This window comes from Tupaia chinensis, unplaced genomic scaffold (genome assembly GCF_000334495.1).
Source record: "Tupaia chinensis unplaced genomic scaffold, TupChi_1.0 Scaffold142846_1, whole genome shotgun sequence".
Classification (NCBI taxonomy): domain Eukaryota; kingdom Metazoa; phylum Chordata; class Mammalia; order Scandentia; family Tupaiidae; genus Tupaia; species Tupaia belangeri.
The window spans coordinates 2,384,473-2,406,252 of record NW_006202691.1 but is presented as its reverse complement, the minus strand read 5'-3'; the positions used below and the strand labels follow the sequence as shown (position 1 = coordinate 2,406,252).

The following is a 21,780-nucleotide window of genomic DNA, read 5'->3' as shown; positions in this document are numbered from 1 at the left end:
CGCTCATAATCAGTTTGAACCAGTCTGAATCCGTCTGAACTGGTCAGACCTAGTTTGAACCAGTTTGAGCCAGTCTGAACGATTCGAAAACAGTCTGAACAAAATGGAACCAGTTTGAGCCAGTCTGAACCAGTCAGAACTGGTCTGAACCAATCTGAATTGGTTTGAGTCAGTCTGCACCAGTCAGAACCAGTCTGAACCAGCATGAACCCGTCAGAACCAGTTCAAGCCAGTCTGAACCAGTTTGAACTGGTCTAAACCAGTCAGAACTAGTTCAAGCCAGTTTGAACTGGTCTAAACCAGTCAGAACCAGTTTGAGCCAGTCTGAACCAGTTGGAACCGGTCTGAACCAGTATGAACCAGTCAAAACAAGTTTGAGTCAGTCTGAACCAGTTGAAACCAGCCTGAACTGGCTTGGGCAAGTATGGACCGACCAGAACTGGTTTTAACCAGTTTGATCCAGTCTGAATCAGTCCAAACCTGCTTGAGCCAGTCTTGACCAGTCTGAACAAGCATGAACCAGTCCAAGCAAAATGGAACTGGTTTGAGCCAGTTTGAACCAGTCAGAACTGGTCTGAACAAGTATGAACCAGTTAGAACCAGTCTCAACCAGTTTGAACTGGTCAAAACCAGTCAGAACCATTCTGAACCCGTGTGAGCCAGTCTGAACTGGTTTTAGCCTGTTGGAACTGATAAGAACCAGTTTGAGCCAGTCCAAACTGGTCTGAACCGATTTGAACCAGTTTGCACCAGTCTGAACAAGTTACAGCTGGTCTGAAACAGTCAGAACTACTTTGAACCAGTATGAGCCAGTCTGAGCCAGTCAGAACTAGTTTGAACCAGTTTGAGCCAGTCTGAACCATTTGAAACCAGTCTGAACTGGCTTGGGCCAGTATGGGCCAATCAGAACCGGTTGTAATCAGTTTGAGCCAGTCTGAACCATTTGAAACCAGTCTGAACTGGCTTGGGCCAGTATGGGCCAATCAGAACCGGTTGTAATCAGTTTGAGCCAGTCTGAACCAGTTTGAACAGGTCTAAACCAGTCCTGATCAGTCTGAACCAGTCTGAACAAAATGGAACCAGTTTGAGCCAGTCTGAACCAGTTTGAACAGGTCTAAAACAGTCAGAACCAGTTTGAGCCAGTATGAACCAATCAGAACCAGTCTAAACTACCCTGAACTGGTCTGAACAGGTGTGATCCAGTTTGAGCCAGTCCAAACTGGTCTTAAACAGTTTGAGCCAGTCTGAACAAGTTAGAACCAGTCTGAAATCAAACCACATTGAACCAGTATGAACCAGTCAGAGCTGGTCAGAACCAGTATGAACAAGTCAGAATCTGTCTGAACTGGTGTGAACAGGTCTGAACTGGTCATAATCGGTTTGAAACAGTCTGAGTCAGTCTGAACTGGTCAGAACTAGTTTGAACCAGGTTGAGCCAGTCTGAACCAGTCAGAACTGGTCTGAACCAGTCAGAACCAGTTCGAGCCAGTCTGAACCAGTTTGAATTGGTCTAAACCAGTCAGAACTGGTATGAGCCAATCTGAACCAGTCTGAACTGGTCATAATTTGTCTGACCCAGTTTGAACCAGTCTGAGCCAGTCTGAACCAGTTGAACCAGTTTGAGTCAATCTGAACCAGTCTGAGCCAGTTTGAACCTTTCTGAACCAGTCATAACTGGTTTGAACTGATTTGAGCCAGTCTGAATTAGTCAGAGCTGGTCTGAATGGGATGATCTGGTGTGAACCAGTGTGAATCAGACAGAATTGATCTGAACCAGTTTGAGTCAGTCTGAACCAGTCAGAACCAGTTTCAGCTAGTCCAAACCAATCAGAGCCAGTCTGAAGCTGTTTTAACCTGTCTGAACCCGTGTGAACTGGTCTGAGCAAGTTTGAACTAGTCTAAACTGGTCTGAGTTTGTTTGAATCTGTCTGAAATAGTCTGAACCAGTTTGAAATGGTCTGAACCAATCTGAACCAGTCTGAAATGGTCTGAAACTGTGTGAACCAGTCTGAGCCAGTCGGTCTGCCTTAACAAAAAGGCCTAAGACTGCGTGGCTTTAACAATAGAAATTTATATTTACATAAATCTGGAGGCTGGAAATATGTGATGAGGATGCCTGCATAATCTGGTTCTGGTGAGGACCTTCCTCTGTTTTCTTGCTGTGTCCTTACACAGTGGAGAAAGAACAAATTCTCTCATGCCTCTTCTTATAAGGGAGCTAATCTCATTATGAGGCTCCACCCTTGTGACCTCATTAAACCTAATCATCTCTCAAAGGCTCTGTCTCCAAATACTTCATCACTTTGGAATTAGGGCTTCAACATATTTTTTTTAATTTTTTTTTAATTTGTATCTATATTATTAATATTACTTTAACCAGAGCAAGAGTGAAAGTAAGAATACAAAGCCATCAGGTCCAGGACTCAAACCAGTCAGTCATGTCAAAGTCCAGTGTCTTAACCAGAGCGCCACCTGCTGGCCCCAGGGCCTCAACATGTTTTGACTGATCAAAGGGGCAGACCTGAGGCCCCAGGAGACCATCATCTCTGGCTTCACACCCACTCTCCTCCACACCGTCAACTCCCACTGCCATTTCTGAACTAGGGGATAGTTAGAAGGGCAAAGTGAAACAAACTAGAGATAGGCTTTGGGACAGTTTAAATCAACTTTGAAATGGGATAGTGGACTGTGGAACCAAATCATTTTTTTTAATTTATAATAACATATCTAATCTTTGCATGGAATCAGAAAAATTTATTTTCATTGTAGTGTTACTAATAATAGCCACTTTTTAAAAAAGAAATGCAACAATTTGAATATACAACAATAGGGAATTTGCTAAGTAAATCCAAATAATTAAATATAATGCAGTAATGCAAGATGCTGCTTATAAAGATTCTGAGGACTAGGGAAGTGCTAACGATAAAACACTTTGTTAAAAACAGGATAAATTTATGTACAGTTTAATCTCAACTATATAAATATGGAAAATATATATATAGTACTAGGTATTGTTTCGTCTGCCAGTATTCCCTTTCCCTCTCCCCACTTCCAGCTTTGCTGGGAACTTCACATGCACACACATACAAGGCTGTCACAAGAGGAGCCATTATGCACAATATGGCTGGCCTCTGGCCACAGCTGATTGGTTCAGGGTAGACAGCTGACCCACGCCAGGACAATTCTCCCCTTCCCTAGTAATTCTGAAACTGGAACTGAGAGAATTTTTCTCTTTCCACAAGCAGGGATGACAGAACAGAATGCCTGCATCTGTGCCTGGAGCTGCATCTGTGGGCCCATGTATACTACACTGACCAGAGGCCACAGCAGCAGATCCACAGAGAGAAAAGCAGGGAAGAGACAGAGACAGAGAGGAAAAACATTTCAAAGAAAGAATACCCAGACAGCACGTGAGTCCCCTTGCCATTTCTCACTGCTGGCCACACTTCTGCCCTTGGGGTCCATGAGACAACTCCAGAATACATATGAGTGATATGAGAGTGATATGCAAGTGATGCATGTGTCACTTTTGACATTTGAGTGTCACTTTAAACATGTTTTTCACATGAGTGACACATGTGTCACTTTAACATGTGAGTGACATGAGAATGACACATGTCAATTTGGACATGTGAGTGACATGCAAGTATGCCAGTGACATGCACGTCAGCTGGAAAACATGAGTGAGTGACAAACAAGTGATATGTATGTCACTTTGGAAGCATGAGTGACACACACATGTCACTTTGGACACACAAGTGATATGAGTGTCACTTTGTACACACTAGTGACATGCTAATAACACACAAGTGATTCACTTTTGACATGTTAGTGACATGTGTCACTTTTGACCTGCACGTGACCAGTCAGAATCAGTCTGAACCAGTCAGAACCAGTCAGAACCAGTCGCAACCAGTCTAGACAAGTTTTAACCAGTTATAATTGGTCTGAATCAGTCAGAACTGTTTGAACCAGTCTGAACCAGTCATGACTGATGTGAATTAGTCTGGACTGATCTGAACCAGTCTAAACTAGTTCGAACCAGTTGGAATAGACTGTGACCAGTCTGAACTGGCTGTGACTAGTTTCAACCAGTCAGAATTGGTCATGACCAATTTCAAGCAGTCTGAACCAATCTAAACCAGGTGACCAGTTCATACTAGTCTGAACCAGTCTTAACTAGTCTTGACTGGTTTGAACATATCTGAATTGGTCTGTACTGGTCTGAACCAGTCATGACCAGTCTGAACCAGTTTGAACCAGTCTGAACCAGTTCAAACCAATCTTAACTGATCAGAAACAGTCGTGACCAGTTTGAGCCAGTCTGTACTAGTCTAAACCAGTGACTGGTTTGAACTGGTCTAAACCAGTCATGACCAGTTAAGACTGTTCAGAACCAGTCTGTAACATCTGTGACTGGTTTGAACCAGTCTTGACCAGTCTGAACGGGTCATGATTGTTCATGACTGGTTTGAACAGTTGTGATTGGTGATTTGAATCAGTCTGAACCAGTCATGATTTATTTCAACCAATCGGTTATGACCATTTAAAAGAGTCTTAGTCAGTCTGGCTTGAACCCATTTGATATGGTCTGAACTGGTCTGAACCATTTTGAACCAGCCCAGACTAGTCTGAAGCAGTCCTGACTGGTTTGAACCAGTCTGAATCGTTTGTGATTGGTCGTGACTGCTTTAAACAGTTGCGATTGGTTGTGACCAGTTTGAACCAGTCTGAACCAATCTGAACTGATTTGAACCAGTTGTGGCAGGTTTAACTGGTCTAAACCAGTCATGATTGGTCTTGACCAGTTTGAACCTTTAAATAAAGCCCCTCTTTTACCTAGGCCCTTTGAATTGGATTTCTACAACTTAAGACCAGAAGACTCCTAACATATTCTTCCTCAACTGCCAGATTGCTTATGCATTTCACATACCTCATAACACCACTGGAGAAGGGTGAGTGAGTGATCAGACATGATTTCTTTTTGTTTTTCTGAACTTTCAAATTTTCTGTTACAAACATTTTTATCATCTGGTAGTGAGGGCCCTACTTCATATCAACCACTTCAATTCATTTACATAAAACACACATACTTTGTACAAAGTTAGGAGAAAATCTGTGTGTGTGTGTGTGTGTGTGTGTGTGCTGCAATAGTAGTAGTATTAGTAGTAGCAGTGGTAGAAGTAAATCTCCACATTTAACACAAATTCTGGAAACTGAGTCTCTTCAGTGTTCCATCCCCATCCCAAGGTATCTCTGGAGCTCTGTTGTGGTCCCTGCTCTTGCTGTCCCCAGCCTCCCCTTGACCTGATCTTCAGGCCACACCTCCCATTCCAGCACTCTGGAGCATCTACTGAGTCTGTACTCACAGGTCAATGATTTTCACATCTTGACAGAAAGGAAGGGCAGGAAAACTTCTCCCATCTTCCAACATAGCATGACCATTTCTATTTTCTCTCTTTGTCTTCAAGATCATTGCCATATTTGTCTCACTTGGTCTGTCCTTCCTCCCTCTGGGAAACTTTCCAAAATTCAATTCTTCAGAAGCCCAGAGCAAACCCTCTCTTCCAAATACGAGAAAACTTGACTGGCACACCCCCTAGTGGTGGCCTAGTGAATCCTCCTCAATTACTAGAGGGTGCAACCCCTGGAGTTTCTCAAAGTCTGTCCTTTTGGACCCCAGTTCTGGATGAAAATAACAGAGGAAAAACATATTTATGTTTATGTCAGATCTGAAAACACTGAGATAAATAAAAGTTATCAGTTTGCTTTATTGGAGGACTCTTCCTAGTGTTTAATATGCTAATAAACCTTGTGAATGTCTAAGATAAGGCTTTGGCATGCAGTGGATACCAGATGCATTGATCAAATTTTTGGAAAACAATAGGATAGCTCCATTTATTGAGCATGCATTCTCAGAATCATAGTATGCCCATTTATAAATGGAAAAATTGATGCTTAAGGATATCAGATAACTTGCTTCAGTTAGGTTTATATGACACCAAAGTGTATGTCCTTAAGTATCACAAGGTCCTAATTTTAAGTTAGTTCCAGGATGTTACTCAGTAAGTTCCACTTAATACATTTCACTCTCCTTAGTCCCTGTATTACCAATCTAGCAATATTACAGATCACTTCTTTGTGTAACGGGAATAGTGGGAGCCTGCAGAGGATATAGAAGGCCCCCTGCTGCCTTCAGGAAGCTTCTGGTTTCAGTGATGATAAGGTGAGGCTCAACACCACAAACAAAATCCTTCCTGAAATTCTCAGCAAAGGGTCATGAGAGAGCATCAGGTCAAGGACAAAGGCACAGATTTCCAGTGATGTTATTAAAATAAGATAGGCTATTCTTTCCTTTCCCCTAAGAGAGGTATATTGTCTTTTGAATTATATACCTGCTATGCTGGTTTTATAAACAATAGTATATTCTGCATGAATATCTGTCCTATCATCTATTAAAACATTGATATAATAATACCTAGCTCATGTTTTATGTCAAGTTTAAGTACACAATATTGGGCTGTTGGACAAGTCATGATGTATTTTTGCATAGAAACACATTAAAAAAATACGTCGTGACTTCTGACAACCCAATACATTACAAGGTTTAACTCTGGCAGCATAGATTGTTTTTTAGGGGATGGACACTTTTTCTTTCATATTTCCAGTTAATAGAAGTCCAAAGATAATTTGTTGACTCTTATAACTAAAAAGTTTGGGCTTCAGTCACAGCTAGATCCAGACTCAAATGAGATAATAATTATCTCTGAATGTATGGCAGTTGAATTTGCAGCAAAAGGAAATAGAATATAATGCTAAAAAAAGTATTGACCCCTTGTCCTGGATGACATCAAGAGATATTTAAATAGATATATGATGTTAAGAGCTTGGGGATGGACTCTCAACTCCAGTGCTGGCCCTCCAGCTACCCTTATTAAATATCTATATAGAGACTTGATTTTTCTTTTCTATTTTTTTTTTTTTTGGAGAGGTTTTTGCTATAGGGTGTGTGTGCTCACCAGACAGACAGAGAGAGACAGAGAGACAGAAAGCGAGAAATCACCCCCCAGGGGGGATGGCCACGCCGCAATCCCTTCTCCTCCATTCTCCTCTCGGGATCTTGGGCACGCACGCACACGTGCCCAGGGTGAGTTCAAGTCACCCGGTCCGGGACTCGAACCGCGGTCAACTACGTGGGAGTCCAGCGACATAGCCATTACGCCAACTGCTGGTCCCTAGACTTGATTTTTCTATCTATAGAAATAGCCACACTAGCCCTCCTTTACTATTTCAGTGGTATGTGGAAAAAAGGTGTAAAGCTTGTTTGATATTGTGATATATTTTTTGTTGTTAATGTTCAGGGAGAGAACATTTAACACTGGCAAAGGGCTTTCCAAGTATGTATTTGTTTTACAAAGTTATTATTTAGAACTCCACAATTAGCCTGGCAAACACACACCTTAAACATTACACTCACAGTTTAAGTCAGTCAACAGCGACATAGAGAGAGGGAAACGTGTGTGTGTGCGTGTGTGTATATATATATATATATCCATATTTAAATTCACATTGTGTATATGTGTGTGTGTATGAATGTGTTTGCAAGATACATATAAATGGCAAATAAAGAAACTTAAAAAAAAAAGACAGATAGATAGATAGTCCCAGATTTTAATACCACCCCCAAGGTAGAACAGGTGGCGAAAATATAATAAAACATGTTGCAAGGAACTTGTCATGAATTTTAAAAACAAAAACGCCTACAGACCAAATAAACTGCTCTGACACTCAGCTAAATCTGAAGTTCCCAAACTATTTTAAATGACAAAGCAGAAGTTCCCAAGAGAGAGAGTCCAAGAGAAATGGTTTGAGGGCAATTGCTGACGAACTCATACAGAAAAGAGCACAGTTAGTCAAGCAGACGCTTCTGAGCCCACTTCGTCTTGCCAGGACGGGCTACATGGAGATGTACCAGCCCCTTGAGGCCAGACCATCACACAAGGCCAAGGAGGATGTTGACGAAGGCCTTGGGGACCCTCCTGTGCCCACATCCCACCTGGTCATTGGATTCTCAATAGATCAAAAGACAAATATTTGGGACATTTGACCAGAAAGTGGGCTAATGCTTGTCAATGGCCTCATCTGGGTGCCCTGTTTGGAGGAGGGCTGGACCTGGCCAAGGTGGTACAGACAGACACCCCTCTCTCAGTGCACCCATCCTCATGGACACAACCATTCGCTCATCACAACTCTCTGCCTGACATTTATTCTTTGTCAGCAGTTTATGAAGAGCTTGTACTTCCTTTGCTTCTCTTTCATATATATATATATTTTTTTTTTTAAATATATGATCAGTTATTTAACTAGGTTCTTGGCAAAAAATCTAGAACACCAATTTATGAGGATAAACTCCATTTGTAAGGGCAAACACGGATCGCAGGTAGCCCTGGAGCTGAGGAATAGCTTTGATTTTTGGTAAAATTTGCAAGTCCACAGCTTTCTGAACAAACTTGCGCTGCTCTGAAATCTCATATTTCTCCTTCTCTGTGTCGAAGATCTCACCTTCCTGGTATCTGGGCTTCTGCAGTTTCTTTTTCTTGAAGTAAGCATCGGTAAGGTGCTTTGGGATTTTTACTTTGCTAATATCAATTTTCGTGGAGGTGGCAATGACAAATTTCTGGTGTGTTCTACGCAGTGGAACTCAATTGAGAACCAGCGGTCCAGTTACAAGTAGCAAAGCCACTGTTCAGTTGCTTCAGGAAAACCACTCTCTTGCCTCTGTGGCATCCAAAGAGGATGATCAGAATGGTCCCAGGAGTGATGCTAGCTCACTTCATCGGCACAGAAATGGTGGGATCTATACACAGATGACAGTGTGACTCCATTGTACAGTAGAAAGAGGTAGAGTGGAGTGTCCAAACTCATAGAACTGGAATGACAGCCAAGGTCTGATTCCTAGTCCAGTACTATGTCCACCAGGACACTGAGATCATCCAGGGATATGGGTTGGGAAAGGGTCAGAATGGTGGTCACTCTGCCCTAGGCTCACAAGCTCAAATTCCTTGGGGTTAAACAAGCAGTGGAGGAGGGGAGTGTGCTCTACAGCTAACTGAAATGCCTGTGCCCCTCTCAGGGCAGGCAGTGACCCTGGGCAGAGCAAATCTCTATTATGCAAAAATGACAGAGCTCCTCATTTCTAAAAGTGAAGCCAGAGACCTGAATCTTTATTGAAAATATCCTGATTTTAAAATGTGATTGGAAAAGATATTTTAAAAACAAGAGGACCAGCAGATGGCATAATGATTACATCTCTGGACTCCCACATAGTCACCTTCAGTTCAAATTCCAGACCCGGTGACTTAAACCTCTTGTTGGGCACATGTGCAAGCATGCCCAAGATCCTGAGAGGAGAATGGAGAAGGGATTACAGCATGACCATTCCCCCTGGGAGGTATACTTTTCACTTTCTGTCTCTCTTTATGTCTCTGAAGAGCCCACGCACCCTATAGCAGAAATCTCTCTCTCAAAAACAAAAACAAACAAACAAAAAAACAGAAAATCACAAGAAAATTACAAGATGTGAAGAAATTGGAATGTTTGTGCACTGTTGATGAGAATGTAAAACGGGCAGCAGCTGTGGAAACCAGGATGGCAGTTCCTCAAAATATTCAACATAGAATTACCATATGATCCAGTAGAATGGTGGTGGTTGGGGGCTGTGGGTAGGGGGAAACTGGGGAGTTGTTTAATGCATAATAGTTTCCGTTTTGCAAGAAGAAAAAGTTCTGGAGATCGGCTACATGGCAATGTGAATACAGGCATTCCTTAGAGAGCTTGCAGGTTTGGTTCCAGACCACAGCAATAAAGCAAATATTGCAATAAAGTGAGTCACACAAATTTTTTAGTTTCCTAGTTCATATAAAAGTTACATTTATACTATACTATAGTCTAGTAAGCAAGTAAAAGCATTATGTCTTTAAAAAATACATGCCTTAGTTAAAAACACTTTACTGCTAAAAAATGATAACGATCATCTGAGCCTTCAGAAGGGAGGATGATTTTTGCTGCCAGACAGTCTTGCCTTGATGTTGGTGGTTGCTAACTGATCAGAGTGGTAGTTGCTGAAGGTTAGGGTGATTCTGGAAATTTCTTAAAATAAGATAACAATGAAGTTTCCTGCATCAATTAACTCTTCCTTTCATGAAAAATTTCTCTGTTGGATGCAGTGCTGTTTGATAGCATTTTACATACACTAGAACTTCTTTAAACATTGTCAATCCTCTCAAAACTTGCAACTGCTTTATCAACTAGGCTTATGTAATGTTCTAAGTCTTGTGTAGTAACTTCAATATTCACAGCATCTTCAGCATTATAGATTCTACAAAAACAAAACAAAACAAAAACAAAAACAAAAACACCTTTTTTTCTCATTCATAAAAAACAACCCCTCACCTCTTCAAGCTTTATCATCACATTGCAATAATCCAATCAGATCTTCAGGGTTCACTTTTCATTCTAGTTCTCTTGTTCTTTCTACCATACCTGTAACTACTTCCTCCACTGAAGTCTTGAACCCCTTAAAATTATTCACAAAGATTGTACTCTACTTCTTCCAAACTCCTGTGGATATTTATATTTTTTTATCTTTTTCTATGAATCACAACTGTTTTTAGTGGCATCTAGAACGACGAAACCATTTCAGAAGATTTTCAATTGACTTTTCCCAGATAGTCTTATGATATGTATTTATTAAATAATAAGACTTTAAAGTTTAAAGTACTCCTTTGTCTATGGCTGCAGGATAGAAGTTGTGTTAACAGGCATGAAAACAACATGAATCTCCTTGTACATTTCCATCAGAGTTCTCGAGTGACCAGGAGCATTGTCAATGAGTAGTAATATTTCTTTTGTTTTTTGGGAACTATTTATTTAATTTTAAGTATTATTATTGTTTTTAATTTGTTATAGGTCACATGCAGTCATGAGAGAGAGGGAGAGAAAAGTTAGAAAGAAAGCCTCCACACCTGGGACTCAAATCTTGGTTGGTCATGTAGAAGTCTAGTACCTTAATCACTGTGCCACCTGCTGGCTCCGAATAAGAGCCTTTTTTCCTAAGTACTAGGTCTCAATAGTGGGCTTGAAATATTCTGTAGACCATGCTTTCAATAGATGCACTCTGATCCAAGCTTTGTAGGTCCATCTGTAAAGCATAGGAAGAGTATATTTAGCATAATTCTTAAAGGCTTTGGGATTTTAGGAATTGTAAATGAACACTGACTTCAACTTAGTCACCAGCAGCACTAACTCTAAACAAGAGAGTCAGCATTTCCTCTGAAGATTTAAAGCCAAATATTGACCTCTCCTCTCTAGCTATGAAAGTTCTAGAAGGCATCTTCTTCCAAAGAAAGCTGTTTCAACTACATTGAAAATCTGTTGTTTAGTATAGCTACCTTCATCAATTTTCTTAAGTCCATCTTCTGATAATTTGCAGCATCTATCTCAGTACTTGGTGCTTCGGCTTGTACTTTTATAGAGAGGGCTTCTTTACTCATGAACCAATGCTGGCTAGCTTCAAAATCTTCTGCAGCTTCCTTACCTCTCTCATCCTTCCTAGAATTGAGGAGCATTAGGTCCTTGCTGGGGATTAGACTTTGGTTTTAGGAATGTTTTATCTGGTTTCATCGTCTATCCAGATAAAACTTTCTTCGTATCTGCAATAGATTCTTTCCCTTTCTTACCATTTGTATATTCACTAGAGTGGTACTTTTGCATTCCTTCAGGAATTTCTCTGTGCAGTCACAGTTTGGCTAATCTGTACAGGAGGTCTAGCTTTTGGCTTGTCTCAACTTTTGACATGCCTGCCTCACTAAGCTTGATCATTTCTTGCTCTCGATTTAAAATAAGAGGGCTGGGGCCAGTAGACAGTGTAATGGTTATGCTGCTGGACTCCCACATAGTCTACTGCAGTTCAAATTCCAGACCCAGTGGCTTAAAACTCAAGCCAAGAGCATTTGTGTGTGTGTGTGTGGTTGAAATCCTGAGAGGAGAATGAAGGAGAAAGGATTGCAGCCTGGCCATCCCCCTGGAGGATTGATTTCTCACTTCTCTCTCCCTGTCTCTTTCTCTCTGTCTCTCTGTCAACTGCAAGTGCCCAATAACAAAAATATCTCTCTAAAAATAAAATAAAATAATAAAGTGAGAGACATGCAATTCTTCTTTTCAGTTGAAAACTTAGAGGCCACTGTTGAAATATTAATCATCCTAATTTCAATATTGCTGTGTCTCAGATAATAGGGAGGATGGGAAAGAGGGAATGAGAAGAGGAATGGCTGGTTGGTGAAACAGTCAGAACAACATAAAATTTATGAATTAAGTTTGCCATTTTATCTACGTAGGTTTGCAGCATCCCAAAACAACTAGCAACACCAAAGACCACTGATCACATATCACCGTAATGGATACAATAATAATGAAAAACATGTGAGAATTGGAAAAAGGTGGCACAGAGACATTAAGTGAGCACATGCTGTTGGAAAAATGGTGCCAACAGACTTGTTCAATACAGGGTTTCTACGAACTTTCAATTTGAAAAAAAAAAAAAAGCAAATCTATTGGATTTTCAGCAAAGTCATGACATATTTTTCTGTTTGTCTATGTGAAAATGCATCATGACTTTTTCAATGACCCAATACAAAGTAAAATAAACTGAAGCACAATAAAATGATGTATGCCTGTTTACTTAACCCTACTGAACTCCCACTTAAAAATGATTATATGACAAACTTTATGTGTATCTTATCATAATTAGAAGTTTAAAAAAGGGACCGGTAGGTGGCATGGTGGTTAAGGGCGCTGGACTTCCACATGGCTGACTGTGGTTCAAGTCCTAAACCTGGTGGCTTGCTTTCTCACTTTCTCTCCCTCTCTCTCACTCTGGCCCTCTATGGTCAAATGAAAATAAATAAGTAAATAAACATTTTTTTTAAGTTAAAACTCTATGAATCTAACAAACCCATCTGTAGGCTGCTTCAGGTCACAGGGCACAGGTTTGAAATTGACCCCATTCGGGTACTCTCTATCTCTCTATCTCTGCATCCTCTCTGTCACTGCCTCTACCAAGGGCCTTCTAGCTCTGACTCTTGCTGGTGGCAGGACCTTGAGCAAGTCATTTCATCTCTCTAAACCCATCTTCTTATCTATAGAACAGGGCTAATAACACCATCCCTGTTTCCTCATTCTTCTCAGGGCTCTGGCTCAGTGAGCATGATGGCCCCCAATGCCTTTCTCTACCCCATAGCTCTTCCAGGCAAAACTATTGTCTCTCCTGTGTTTCATGATCCTTTGTTACCCCATGAAACTGGAGACCCCCTCATCGACTAGGCTTGGCCAACTCTGTATTCCCCAGAGTGTATAAGTACATAAAGTACATAATAAATGCTCAATAAATCTTTGGAATCAAGCAATTGACCAACCAGCTTGCTATCCACTAATTAGGAACCAGACACTCTCTCAACAAAAGAATGCTGTCTGATCCTTCAATCATACAGAAGATGCATCCTGGTTAAAGATACAAGACATATGCAAAAATAAATAAATAAGTAAAAAATAAAAACAGAAAAACAAGGCTCATAGTGTCCCAGTTTAAACTAGAATCTGGAGTTCCAACCATTCCTTAGAAGGAGATAATAGAAAAAAAGAAGATCTAGTTCCTTGTCTTTCTTACAGCCTCTTTAAGGTTTGCTTAGCTACAGAGAGAGGGAAAAAAACTCATTTCCCCACACAATTGCCTTGAGATAGGACCAGGCCTATCTACAGGTATCAGGGTGAGTAGGTGCAGACTAGGGCAGCTCCCCTAAACAAATGAGGCATTGCCTTGTTGGTCTAGAGGATGACCAAGGGAAATGTAGGCTGCATCTTTTTGCTTGTGAAGTCAGGAGGACTGAGCTCATCACCCACTTTCCCCAACCTAGGCCCTTAATTCTCACTGTTGATTACATGGACAGTTCCCTGGGCCAACGGGTCATGGGTATGTGCTAATTCTCTAATCTGGCTCTTCCTTGGAGGTTCCTCCCCATCCTGCTGGTTGCACCAGCTGCCTAGGAAAGCACAACGGAGAAGAGATTTGGCTATTATCCAGTTAATTTGATCAGTGGAGACAGCCAAACAAATAATCCAGGCCAAAAATGTCCAGATCAGCTGTCTACATGGATCAAATTCCACTTCACTGATGCCACACAGGTTCAGCCCTGAAGAATGTGTTTGACTGAGAAATGCAGCCCAGTGTCCCATATTCTAGGCTGTACCAGCCTTTAGCAGAATTGTGAACTTGGCTACATTTCTTTGAGACACTTCCTCTATTCCCCTTCAATGCCCTTTCCACCCTAAGGAGCTGGGCCTCTCAGGGCTAGGGTCTTTGGTGGTTGTCAGGGGCTGGAGCATTCTTGTGTCCACCCACTACTCTGAGTATTTAAAATTCATTAAGAAAAGACTTTCAATGTTGGGAAAACATTCATAGGAATACTAGTGTAACTGTTGAATGACAGGAGCCCAATCAGTCAATATGTGGGAAGGTATGGGACCAGAGGTCTTGCTCAGGCCCTTATAACCTATGCCATCTTAGAGGGTGCTCAAGCCTTCCCTCCTCTAACTGACTCCTAACGGGTCTGTTCAGGCCACTCCCTTTGCCTGGAGGATAGCATGCCAACTCCTCAGCATACCAGAAGAAAATGTTTACAATCAACTCCCAGACCATTTCTGTCAACTCAGATCAAACTCCATTATATAAACAGAAAATATAAAATCTCAGAAGCTTCAGAAAAAGGCTTAAGGTCTAGTGTAAAATAAGTTCCAAGGCAGACAGTCTACAACTATGGGAGACAACACCATTAATCCAGTCTTTGCCAAGGTAGGCACTAGCCTTATTTCTCTCTATGGTGTTGGTCTGGGGCCACTATTACTCCTACATCATTTTGCAACATAAAAGCCAATGAAACTTCAAATCGGAGGATTCGCCATGAACTTAGATTGCAGGCCTCATGCAGAAAGCACCTCCTAAGCAAAGCAGTATTTCTCTCTGTATCTGTTTTCAGGCTTGTTGGCTCTCCTTTGCAGGACTTCACTAGAAGTGGCAAGAAGACGGCACCAAGCCAACACTCTGAATTTTTCCTGCCATTTCCCTAATGCTACAGCTTCAGTCAACTTGTGGTTTGCTTTCCCAGTTACGACAGGCAACAATCAACCAAATGTTCTAGCAATGTACAACAACATTGTGCAAAGGTCACCAGCTTTCCTGTTTGCGAAATCTGAGTTCTCAGTATCTCCCTTCTCTCCTTCTCTCCTCGCTGTCACATTTTAAATTATGTTTCTTATGACAATTCCTCCTGAGCACCAAATTCTCTATCATTAGGATGGGCTTTCAGCTGTAAGTAACAGAAGCTAGAAAACACAAGAATTTATTCTGTCACATAAAAGAAGCTCATGATGGGGCTGACAGGTGGTATGGTGGTTAGGGGCACTGGCTCCCATGAGGCCCACTGTGGTTCGAGCCCTGGACCTGGTGGTTTGCTTTTTTACTTTCTCTCTCTCTCTCTCTCTCTCTCTCTTTCTCTGTCCTTCTCAAATTAAAATAAATAAATAAACAAACAAACAAATACATAAAGTTAAATAAAATAATTCTTGGAAAAAAAAAAAAGGTCCATGGTCAGGCAAAACTAGAGGCTCCATAAAGCCATCAGAGACCTAGATTCCTTCTACTTTTCTGTTCCAACATCCCTGTTGCACAAAACTCCCATCATTAAGGCCCCTTCATGATGACTAGAAACCACATGATGATGTCCAATTACAAGGGATACTGAGATGTGTGGTCTTTCACCTGAGGACATTGCTGCTATAAATATAATCATAATTTTGTTATTAAGGTGAGAAGAGAGCATTATGTTGGAGGAGGCTGCTAACAACCTACACCACAATTTATGTGTTTAGACTTAAGGTTTGTTGTTGTTTGGGGTTTCTTGTTGTTGTTGTTTTTTGGGGGGAAGGGTTGTTTTTTGTCTTTTGGGTTTTGTTTTTGTTTCTTGTTTTTCAGGTTTTGTTTTTGTTTTTTGCTATACAGTGTGTGCCCTCACCTGAGAGAGATACAGAGAGAGAAAGAGCAAGAAAGTACTCCGGGGGGATGATCACACCACAGTCTCTTCTCCTCCATTTTCCTCTTAGGATTCTGGGCACACACTCACATGCCCAGGGTGTTTTTCAAGCTGCCAGAGCCAAGACTTGAACCACATAGTCAGCATATGGGCCTCACCATGACACTGGCTAGTCCATAGACTTAAGTTTGTTTTTCTGTTTTTGTTTTGTTTTGGTTTGGATTGGTTTTTTAGAGAGGTTTTTGCTATAGGGCACATGCACTGGCTGGAGAGACAGAGAGACATAAAGTGAGAAATCACCCCCTCAGGGGGAATGGCCGTGCCGCAATCCCTTCTCTTCCATTCTCCTCTCAGGATTTTCGGCACACACACACAAACATGCCCAGCATGAGTTTTAAGCCACCGGGTCCAGGACTTGAACCATAGTCAACTACGTAATGTAACCATTTCACCATCTGCTGGTTCCTAGACTTAAGAGTTTTAACCAGGACTCAGTTCATATCTTATTTAAATTTGTAACCCCTCAGTGCCTAGCACCACGCCTCTCTCAAACTAAGAGAGCGGCAAGTATGCATTGAATAACCACTGAAATCTAGCTCCAATTTTAGAAATAAAGACACTGAAGAGGTTTTCTAATAGGATCCCATAACTAAATCTCTCAAGGATAATTTTCACATACTCACCATAATCCTTTCTATTATATTTTATGATTTTTTTTTCTACTCATCTACCCTCCTTAAAATAGCTTAGTCAAGATCTTAGAGTGTCATTTAAAGCCATTCTAGTCAAAGTATGGTCTAAGAAGCACTGTTTATCCACAAACTGCAAATCAACTGTCACTAAACAGCCTTCAGGAACTCAGCTGACATTTTGTTCACAGCAAGACTTCCTCAGTGAAGGAAACAATGCTTTCATTTGCATTCCAGAGTAAGCGCCCTATCTTTTCCTAGACTAGTAACAACTGAGTAGGACTGATTTAGAGGCTGCACTTTGGACTTCAGCAGAACTCCTGGGAAGACATTTGAAGACATGTAGTTAGTTTTTACAGTATAGTCGGACGGCATTCCCCTTTAAATAAAAAACACCCCCAAATTGAAAAATATATGTAATCACAATTCAAAAGGGCTTTTGTCTTGTGTAAAAAGAAGCCATATCCAGGCAAAACGTATTTACCGGAAATCCATATAATCACCATTCTGCTCCAGTCAGGATGAGGTAGCCATGCGAGGAAAAAGACTTAAAGGTCTTGGTCAATACCTATTTAATAAAATCCAGCATTGTGATGTGATCACCCAACAGGCATATGTAACCTTAGGCTCCATTAACAGAAGCATTGAATTTAGAACAAAGGAGGTGATAATCCTACCCTATTCTTTATTAGAACATGCATGGAATATTATGTCTAGTTGCAGGTATAGCATCTAGAGGGATATCGAGGAATGTATGCAGAAGAGAACATCAGGAATTATGAAAATATCCAAACCCTGTCATATAGAAATAGTTAAAGAAGTGTTGATGTTTATCCTGATAAGAAGAAGACCCAGAGGCCATAGTCTCTACATTCAAATATTCAAAGAACTGACTCATGAAGTAGAGTTTAATCTAGTTTTAGAAAATGCTAAGGCATGGAACCAGGACCAATTTGGGCAGAACACATACAGAAATTTCAGTCTAGTATCAGCAAAACATTCTTAAAAATTCTGTGTAGAGATGAAGCAGGCTATCTTAGAGGGTCATGAACTTGGCCACTGGAGAGACTAAGATTCAGTCTCATTACTAAAAATCACATGATCAAGTCTAATTGTATGGGATACAGAGGCATATGGTCTTTTACTTGAAGACACTGCTGCTCTGACTACAACCAGGATTCTGTTACTAATATGAAAATATAGAATTATGTTGGAAGAGACCACTGGCAACTCATGCCACAATTTGTTATTTGCTTATATTTTGGGCTCCTCAACCAGGACTTGGATGGTTGAGGAGTCTTAGCTTCCCAGAAAGATGGTATAGAGTATGCTGAAGACCCAGATGACAGTTGAACATTTTATTGACAGATAAAACCTGAAGGGTCAGAGCCATATCTCGTGTGGTTACATGGCTTTGTTGTTTACAGTTCACAGAGCCCTCTTCCATTCATCATCTCTGTTGAGTCTCACAACTCTTTGGGATAGGCAGAGTGGACTACAGAGGGGAAAATGTCATCCAGTTAAGCATCCAAATCAAGACCTACCATGCTCAAGATCACCATGACAAACCTCCCCCTTACTGAGAAATTGACAAAGTAGAGATGTCCTAACAGAGGAGGGCTGAGCACATTGGCTCCTGGTGGCTTGTCCAAACTTCTCCAGGCATTTCTCCCACTCTGTGAGGCTCTACCACAAGTTCATTCCTTACTGTATGGACCAAGGCTCTAAACAGATGTCAGCAAACTCATAGGCATATATGGCCCACTACCTGTTCACACAAATAAAGTTTTATTGGAACATGATCCTGTTTGTTTGTAACATACTCTTTGGCTATTTCCCTGCTATAAAGGTAGACTCCAGTAGTTGCAAGAGAGGGCTTTTGACCAGCAAAATCTAAAATACTTACTATAGCATCCTTGTAGACCTGTATTCTAGGGTATCAGTGTGGAGTGTGGATACTTGTTCATGTTCTCTACTGTGATGGACAGCAAAACTGAAAAAAATCCTGCAAGACTGGTAACCTTCCAAAAAGCAAAATTCCCTTTACAACATTTCCTTCCATAAGAGAAAGTCTTTTACAGACCAAAAGTTTTCTGTCTCCTTTCTGTTGAGTTTTAATACACCACTGCCATAGAAGACAGCTATTATGACTATTTAAAACACATATAATAAACCAATTGTTCCATAACTGTGCCTATTTTTAATAAGCAAAGATGATGAGCTACAGCATAGTTATAAAAAAAAAAGCAATGTAATTCTATAAATCAATATTAGGTCCTAATTTTCTATGAATCAATATTAGGTCCTAATTAGCCACTGAGCCCAGGCTGATAACAGCTTATCATACCTTTCAGCCCAAAGAAAGCTCAGGTAGGAAGGAGAAAGAGAGAGAGGAGCTACAGCATAGTTATAAAAAAAAAAGCAATGGTAATTCTATAAATCAATATTAGGTCCTAATTTTCTATGAATCAATATTAGGTCCTAATTAGCCACTGAGCCCAGGCTGATAACAGCTTATCATACCTTTCAGCCCAAAGAAAGCTCAGGTAGGAAGGAGAAAGAGAGAGAGGAGGGAATAAATAGCTCATTATGATAAACTGGTTTCCTTGGTAACTGTTTATAACTGCAGTGATGTTGCCATATTTTTAATGATAAACACAAGGGTTTGATGTGAGATTATATTATGCTTACTGTCTTAGTGCTGGTTCTACTCTAGCAAAGATGAAGCCAGATACAAATGTGAAATTGGGGAATGTTTAGAAAATTAAAGATGCTTTCTCTAACCCCCTACCCCAAACATCTGTTATTAGTTTCTTTTCTGGGTACCAAAGAACTCAAGAATATGAAAGCAGATATTTATGGTGTTCAGTGAAACTGCATGCCCATCTGACCTTAGCTTTTTAGTTACAGCATTCTCCCTTCCCACCTGGATGCCCCTTTATCATCTCTTTCTCCATACCTGTGACTTAGGGAGGGCTACACAGTGAACAAGGTAGATGGGAGGGGCCCCTCTACTAGACTGAGAGCCGTCAGATCACCCAGTCATCTTATCACATCCATTCCCCACGCTCACCTTTCAGGGATGTCTACTCCCCCAATTTCTTTTCTTTCTTTTTTTTTTTCTTTTTTTTTTTTTTGAGAGGTTTTTGCTATAGGGTGCATGCGCTCGTCAGACAGACAGAGAGAGACAGAAAGCGAGAAATCACCCCCCCAGGGGGTGATGGCCACGCTGCAATCCCTTCTCCATTCTCCTCTCAGGATCTTGGGCACACACGGCATGAGTTTAAGCCACCAGGTCTGGGACTCGAACCACGGTCGACTGCATGGGAGTCCAGCCACACAGCCATTATGCTAACTGTGGTCCCTATTCCCCAATTTCTGAGAATAACATTTTGGCTGAGATATTTGGATCCAATGGCAGATACTTTAGGTTGAATCATGAAACCAGGGATCGATAAACTGTGGCCCATGGACCAAATCCAGCCCACTGCCTGCTTTTGTAAATAAAGTTTTACTAGAACATAGTCACACGCATTCATTTATGCATTGTCTGTGGTTACTTTCATGCTAGAACAGCAGAGTCGGGAGTACAAAGAGCCGATATGGCCCACAAAGCCTTTAACATTTATTTTCTGGCCCTTTACCAAAATAGTTTGCCAAGTTCAGCACTGAACAGCCATATTCTGACCCACCTTATGCCTTTATTTTCTGTGCTATAACAGCCAGAAAGCAAAATACTCAACTTCAGCCTCCTCTCTGGCTACAGAAGTAACACAAAACCAATCTGGCCAATTAGATGTAGGTAGAAGTCCCTGGAAAGGTTTTCTTTCCCTCTACCTCTCCCCAGTTCCAGAAAAGAAAAAAGGGCAGGGGGAGTGGGTGGGAAGGCAAAGCCTAAAGAATAGAACAAGTTTTCTCTTTGCCTTTCTCATGTCTCCCTTCTCTGCCAAGTCCCTTCTGCATGGAACACAGACACAACACCTGGAACTGCAGCAGCCATCTTGCAACCATGAAGACAAGAGTCTTCCCTAATGATGGTAGAGTAGAGCTGGAAGACAGAAAGGCCCGGTCACTATTGATATCCTTGACCAGATGCCCAGCACTGGCATATGTTCTAAGTACCTCTAGATTTCTCATGATGTGAGAAAAAGTAACCTCTACCTCATTCAGCCACTCTGGCAGGATTTTCAGTTACTCACAGCTCAACTAGATTCTAACTGATTGAGAGAACATAAAGAAAATGGGATTAGAACCTAAAATGTTGGATGATTATGCAGAGGCAAAATAGGGTCAGGAGTAAGAGTGAGAGAGAGATGAACTAACGCACTGAGGAAATGGACTTGTGGCCCTGTAAACTAGGTCAAGGAATTGTTAGTCTCAGTGGTGGGGCCAGTCGTGAATAGGGCCCAGCGCTACAGTGACCTAATGAGGATGAAATTGAGCCATGTATTGGTGAGAGTTTCCAGAGAAACAACTCCAGTGGGATGGGAAGAGAGAGACAGAGAAGGAGATCTATTTTAAGGAATTGATTTACACACTTATGGAGGCCAGTGAGTCTCAAATCTGCAGGATAAGTCAGCAAGTTAAAGACCAGGAAGAACTGATGTTGCAGTTCCAGCCCAAGAAAATCTGCTGCAGAATTCCTTCTTGCTCAGGGGAGACCACTCTTTTAGTTCTGTTGTTGTCTTCAACTGATTAGGTGAGGCCCATTTACTTTATGAGAATAATCACTTTCCTCAAAGTCTACCTATTTCCATGTTCATTTCATTCAGAAACAGTCTCCCAGAAACATTCGGGAAAAGGTTTGACTACACATCTGGGTCCTGCAACTCAGCCAAGTTAACGTGCAAAATGAACCATCATAGGCCAGTTGTCAACCATATTTGCAATCTTACTGGTCCTCCAACCATGTGTTTACCTACATCATGGCAGTTGCATGTAATAGGAAA

General features: G+C 41.1%; 1 pseudogene; it reads right to left on the bottom strand.

Annotated features, from left to right (window-relative positions):
* Positions 1 to 919: 919 nt before the first annotated feature.
* The window catches only part of LOC102492948 (tigger transposable element-derived protein 1-like), a 66,048-nt pseudogene continuing 45,187 nt past the window's right edge, over positions 920 to 21,780 (bottom strand).